Raw genomic sequence first — 6,904 nt, 5'->3', positions numbered from 1 at the left:
GCCTTGGAGTACAAAATGAAGGCAGGAAAGGCTATTTTGAGATTTGCCAAGAGTACACAGTAGTCATAGCAAAGACACTCTTCCAACAAAACAAGAGAAGACTCTACACATGGACATTAGCTGATGGTCAATACTGAAATCAAACAGACTATATTCCTTGTAGCCAAAGCAAGACCGGGAGCTGACTGTGGCTTAGATCATGAGGTCCTTATTGCAAAATTCAGACTTTAATTGAAGAAAGTAGGAAAAACCACTAGGCCATTCAGCTATGACCTATATAAAATCTCTCCTATTATCCAGTGGAAGTGACAAATATATTTAAGGGATTATATGTGGTACACAGAGTTCCTGAAGAACTATGGATGGAGGTTCATAACATTTTACAGTAGGTGCTGACGAAAACCATCCCCAAGAAAAAGAAATGCAAAAGACAATATGATTTCTGAAGAGGCCTTACAAATAGCTGAGAAAAGTAGAGACGTGAAAGGCAAAGGAGAGAAAGAAAGATCTATCCATCTGAATGCAGAATTCCCAAGAATAGCAAGGAGAGATAAGAAAGGCTTCTTAGATAAGCAATGAAAATATAGAAAAAAAAACAGAAAGGGAAAGCCTAGAGACCTCTTCAAGAAAATTTGAGATACCAAGGGAACATTTCATGCAAAGATGAGCACAATAAAGGACAAATTGAAAAGACCTAACAGAAGCAGAAGACATGAAAAGGGGGTAACAAAAACAGACAGAAGAAGTGTACAAAAAAGGTCTTAATGACCTGGATAACCACGATGGTGTGATCATTCATTTAGAGCAGGTGTCTTGGAGTGTGAAGTCAAGTGGGCCTTAGGAAGAATTACTAAGAACATAGCTAGTGGAGGTGATGGAATTCCAGCTGAGCAATTTAAAATCCTAAACGGAGATATTCTCTAAGATGGCAGAGGAATATGATGGGGAGACCACTTTCTCCCCCACAAATTCATCAAAAGAACATTTGAACGCTGAGCAAATTCCACAAAACATCTTCTGAATGCTGGGAGAGGACATCGGGCACCCAGAAAGGCAGCCCATTGTCTTTGAAAGGAAGTAGGGGAAAAAATATAAAACATAAAAAGAGAGACAAAAGAGGGAGGGATGGAGATCCATCCCGAGAAGGGAGTCTTAAAAAAGAGAGAAGTTTCCAAACAGCAGGAAACACTCTCACTGGCGAATCTGTGGCACGGCTTGGAACCTCAGAGGGCAATATAACTGTGAAGAAAAATACATAAATAATTAAAACCCACAGATTACATACCTAAGGCAACTCCCAGTGGAGAAGCAGCGCAGTCGCCTGCATCCGCCACTAGCAAGTGGGGGCTGGGCAGGGAGGCGGGGGCTGCATTGCTTAGAGTAAGGACCGGGCCTAAATGCCCCGAGGGCAATCTGAGGGAACTAACGTGAGATAGCAAACCAGACTGTGGGATAGCTATCCCGCGAAAAGCCCTAACCTAAAACACTGCCAGGCCCGCTCACAGAACAAAGAACTGAGCAGAGCTAGCCAGATGTGGACCAGCCCATCCCCCACTGGAGACAGATAGGTGAGGGCAGCCAGAGCCGGAAGAGGGCAATCACGCCCCAGAGAGGCATCATCTACCAAACTGCAAGCAGGCTTCATTGCTAACCAAGACTCCTTGGGATTCTGGATAGTTGACATGCACCGGGAGGGTCGCAGCCAGAGATCAGCTCCCCAGAGGGGACATATGGCACACCTGAGAAGGCGCGCCTGTTGTACACCCAGAAAACGGAGCAGCTGGGATGGGGGAGGTGATAAAATCACAGCCCACCAAACACCTGGTCACCTGAGCTGCTTGGACCAGGGAAGGGCACAAAACGCCGGCCTAATCAGGTCTGCGGCTTTGTGGAGTACCTGAGAACCTGAATCTGAATGGCTTTGACCTGGGAAGTGCGCTCAACACAGGACCGGCCTCAGACAGTTCCTGGCACAGCAACCTAGAGCCTAAGCAGTGTAGACTGGTCAAGCACACACGCCATGAGCAGGGACAAACCCAGTGTGGCCAAGACACTGGGAGCACTCCCCACAGAGTCCATATTTGTTTGCAGTGTTCCTCCCTCCCCACAGCACGACTTAACAAGTGAGCCTAAGAAAATGTGACCACCAACCCCCACCACCCCTTGTGTCAGGGTGGAAATTAGACATTGAAGAGGCCAACAAACAAAGCTAAAATAAACAGAGAGAACTGCTTTGGAAGTGACAGTTGCAATAGATTAAAACCCTGCAGTTAGCACCGACTACATAGGAATGGGCCTATAGATCTTGAGAAGTGTAAGCCAGATCAAGGAACTATCTGAAAATGAACTGACTCCACACTGTCCACACAACACCAGAGAAAGTCCTAGATATATTTTTACTATAGTCATTTTTTAAATTAAAAAAAAAAAATTAAAAAAAAATGTTTAACTCCTCTATTACTACTTTAATTTTCATTTTTATAACCTACTATTACTTTGAAAAAAAAAGACCCTATTTTTAAAGCAAACTTCATATATGTATATTTTATAATTTTTGTGACTTTGTTCTTTTCTTTAATATTGTATTTTTGAGAATCTAACCTCTACTCTAGATTTTTAATCTTTGCTTTTTGGTATTTGTTATCAATTTTGTACCTTTAAGAACCCAATCTTCAGTACCCATTTTTACTTGGGAGCAAGATTACTGGCTGGATTGCCCTCTTCCCCCCTTGGACTCTCGTTTTTCTCCACCAGGTCGCCTCTATCTCCTCCCTCCCCCTTCTCTTCTCTATCCAACCCTGTGAATCACTTTGTGTGTTCCCGGCTGTGGAGAACACTTAGGGAACTGATTACTGGCTGGATCTGTCTCTGTCTTTTTGATTCCCCTCTTTATCCTCCTGGCCACCTCTGTCTCCTTCCTCCCTATTCTCTTCTCTGTGTAACTTTGTGAACCTCTCTGAGGGTTCCAGACTGTGGAGAGCACATAGCGAATTGATTATTGGCTAGACTGTTCTCACCCCTTTTGATTCCCCCTCTTCTCCTCCTGGTCACCTCTATCTCCCTCCTCCCTCTTCTCTTCTCCATGTACCTCTGTGTACCTCTCCAGGTGTCCCTCACTGTGGAGAATCTTTTCACCATTAACTTAGATGTTTTATCATCAGTGCTGTATAGATGGAGAAGTCTTGAGGCTACTGTAAAAATATGACTGAAAACCAGAGGCAGGAGGCTTAAGTCCAAATCCTGAGAACACCAGAGGACTTCTGACTCCAGGGAACATTAACTGATGGGAGCTCATCAAATGCCTCCATACCTACACTGAAACCAAGCACCACCCAAGGGCCAACAAGTTCCAGAGAAAGACATACCGTGCAAATTCTCCAGCAACACAATTAGAAATGAAAGTGGAGAGATCACAACAGATGACACAGAAATACAAAGGATCATGAGACTATTATCAGCAACTATATGCCAATAAAATGGACAACTTGGAAGAAATGGACAAATTCTTAGAAAAGTACAACTTTCCAAAACTGAACCAGGAAGAAATGGAAAATCTTAATGGACCTATCACAAGCATGGAAATTGAAACTGTAATCAGAAATCTTCCAGCAAACAAAAGCCCAGGTCCAGACAGCTTCACAGCTGAATTCTGCCAAAAATTTAGAGAAGAGGTAACACCTATCTTACTCAAACTCTTCCAGAAAATTGCAGAGGAAGGTAAACTTCCAAACTCATTCTATGAGGCCACCATCACCCTAATACCAAAACCTGACAAAGGTGCCACAAAAAAAGAAAACTACAGGTCAATATCACTGATGAACATAGATGCAAAAATCCTTAACAAAATTCTAGCAAACAGAACCCAACAACATATTAAAAAGATCATACATCATGACCAAGTGGGCTTTATCCCAGGGATGCAAGGATTCTTCAAATCAATCCATGTAATACACCACATTAACAAATTGAAAAATAAAATCCATATGATTATCTCAGTAGATGCAGAGAAAGCCTTTGACAAAATTCAACATCCATTTATTATAAAAACCCTCCAGAAAGCAGGAATAGAAGAAACATTCCTCAACATAATAAAAGCTATATATGACAAACCCACAGCAAACATTATCCTCAATAGTGAAAAACTGAAAGCATTGCCCCTAAATTCAGGAACAAGACAAGGGTGCCCACTCTCACCACTACTATTCAACATAGTTTTGGAAGTTTTGGCCACAGCAATCAGAGCAGAAAAAGAAATAAAAGGAATCCAGATTGGAAAAGAAGAAGTAAAACCCTCACTGTTTGCAGATGACATGATCCTCTACATAGAAAACCCTAAAGATTCCACCAGAAAATTACTAGAGTTAATCAATGAATATAGTACAGTTGCAGGATATAAAATCAACATGCAGAAATCCCTTGCATTCCTATACACTAACAATGAGAAAACAGAAGAGAAATTAAGGAAACAATTCCATTCACCATTGCAACAAATAGAATAAAACACTTAGGAATATATCTATGTAAAGAAACAAAAGACCTATATATAGAAAACTATAAAACACTGGTGAAAGAAATCAAAGAGGACACAAATAGATGGAGAAATATACTGTGTTCATGGACCGGAAGAATCAATATAGTGAAAATGAGTACACTACCCAAAGCAATCTACAGATTCAATGCAATCCCTATCAAGCTACCAACTGTATTTTTCACAGAACTAGATCAAATAATTTCACAATTTGTATGGAAATACAAAAAAAAAAAAAATACAAAAATGAAACTAGAATACTTTCTAACACCATACACAAAAATAAACTCAAAATGGATTAAAGATCCAAATGTAAGGCCAGAAACTATAAAACTCCTAGAGGAAAACACAGGCAAAACACTCTCCGACATAAATCATAGCAGGATCCTCTCTGACCCACCTCCCAGAATATTGGAAATAAAAGAAAAAGTAAACTAATGGGGCCTAATTAAAATTAAAATCTTTTGAACAACAAAGGAAACTATAAGCAAGGTGAAAATACAGCCTTCAGAATGGGAGAAAATAATAGCAAATGAAGCAACTGACAAAGAATTAATCTCAAAAATATACAAGCAACTTCTGCAACTCAATTCCAGAAAAATAAACGACCCAATCAAAAAATGGGTCAAAGACCTAAACAGACATTTCTCCAAAGAAGACATACAGATGGCTAACAAACACATGAAAAGATGCTCAATATCACTCATTATTAGAGAAATGCAAATCAAAACCACAATGAGGTACCATTTCACTCCAGTCAGAATGGCTGCTATCCAAAATTCTCCAGGCAATAAATGCTGGAGAGGGTGTGGAGAAAAGGGAACCCTCTTACACTGTTGGTGGGAATGCAAACTAGTACAGCCACTATGGAGAACAGTATGGAGATTCCTTAAAAAACTGGAAATAGAACTGCCTTATGACCCAGCAATCCCACTGCTGGGCATACACACTGAGGAAACCAGAACTGAAAGAGACACGTGTACCCCAATGTTCATTGCAGCACTGTTTATAATAGCCAGGACATGGAAGCAACCTAGATGTCCATCAGCAGATGAATGGATAAGAAAGCTGTGGTACCTATACACAATGGAATATTACTCAGCCATTAAAAAGAATACATTTAAATCAGTTCTAATGAGGTGGATGAAACTGGAGCCTATTATACAGAGTGGAGTAAACCAGAAAGAAAAACACCAATACAGTATCCTAACACATATATATGGAATTTAGAAAGATGGTAATGATAACCCGGTATGCAACACAGCAAAAGAGACACAGATGTATAGAACAGTCTGTTGGACTCTATGGGAGAGGGCGAGGGTGGGATGGTTTGGGAGAATGGCTTTGAAACATATATATTATCATATGTGAAATAGATCGCCAGTCCAGGTTCGATGCATGATACAGGGTGCTTGGGGCTGGTGCACTGGAATGACCCAGAAGGATGGTATGGGGCGGGAGGTGGGAAGGGGGTTCAGGATGGGGAACACATGTACACTCGAGGCAGATTCATGTCAATGTATGGCAAAACCAATACAATATTGTAAAGTAATTAGCCTCCAAAACAAACAAACAAACAAACAAACAAATCCTAAATCATGATGCTGTTAAAATGCTGCACTCAATATGCCAGCATATCTGGAAAACTCCACAATGGTCACAGGACTGGAAAATGTTGTTTTTCATTCCAATACCAAAGAATGTTCAAACTCTCATACCATCACACACATTTCACATGCCTAGCAAGGTCATGCTCAAAATCCTTCAAGCTGGGCCTCAGCAGTAGGTGAACTAAGAGCTTCCAATATACATGCTGGATTTAGAAAAGGCAGAGGAAGCAGAGATCAAATTGCTAACATCTGCTGGATCACAGAAGTAAGGGAATCAAAAAAAAATCTTCTGCTTCATTGACTATGCTAGAGCCTTTGCATGGATCACAACAAACTGAAAAATTCTTAAAGAGATGGGAATACCAGACCATATTACCTGTCTCCTGAGAAGTCTGTATGCAGGACAAGAAGCAATAGTCAGAACAGAACATGGAACAATGGAGTGGTTCAAATTGGGAAAGGAGTTCGTCAAGGCTGTATGTTGTCACTCTGCTTTTTTAACTTCTATGCCAAGTACACCATGTGAGACGCTGGGGTGGATGAAGCCCAAGCTGGTTTCAAGATTGCCAGGAGAAATAACAGCAACCTCAGATGTGCAGATGATACCGTGCAAATGGCAAAAAGCGAAGAGGAGATAAAGAGCCTCCTGGGGGAGGTGAAGGAGTGAAAACTGGTTTAAAACTGGACATTCTAAAAACTAAGATTTTGGCATCCGGGTCCATCACTTCATGGCAATAATATGGGAAAAAGGTGGAAACAGAGGCAG

The sequence above is a fragment of the Bos indicus x Bos taurus genome, chromosome 9 (assembly GCF_003369695.1).
Source record: "Bos indicus x Bos taurus breed Angus x Brahman F1 hybrid chromosome 9, Bos_hybrid_MaternalHap_v2.0, whole genome shotgun sequence".
Lineage (NCBI taxonomy): Eukaryota > Metazoa > Chordata > Mammalia > Artiodactyla > Bovidae > Bos > Bos indicus x Bos taurus.
This window is presented reverse-complemented; position numbering follows the sequence as displayed.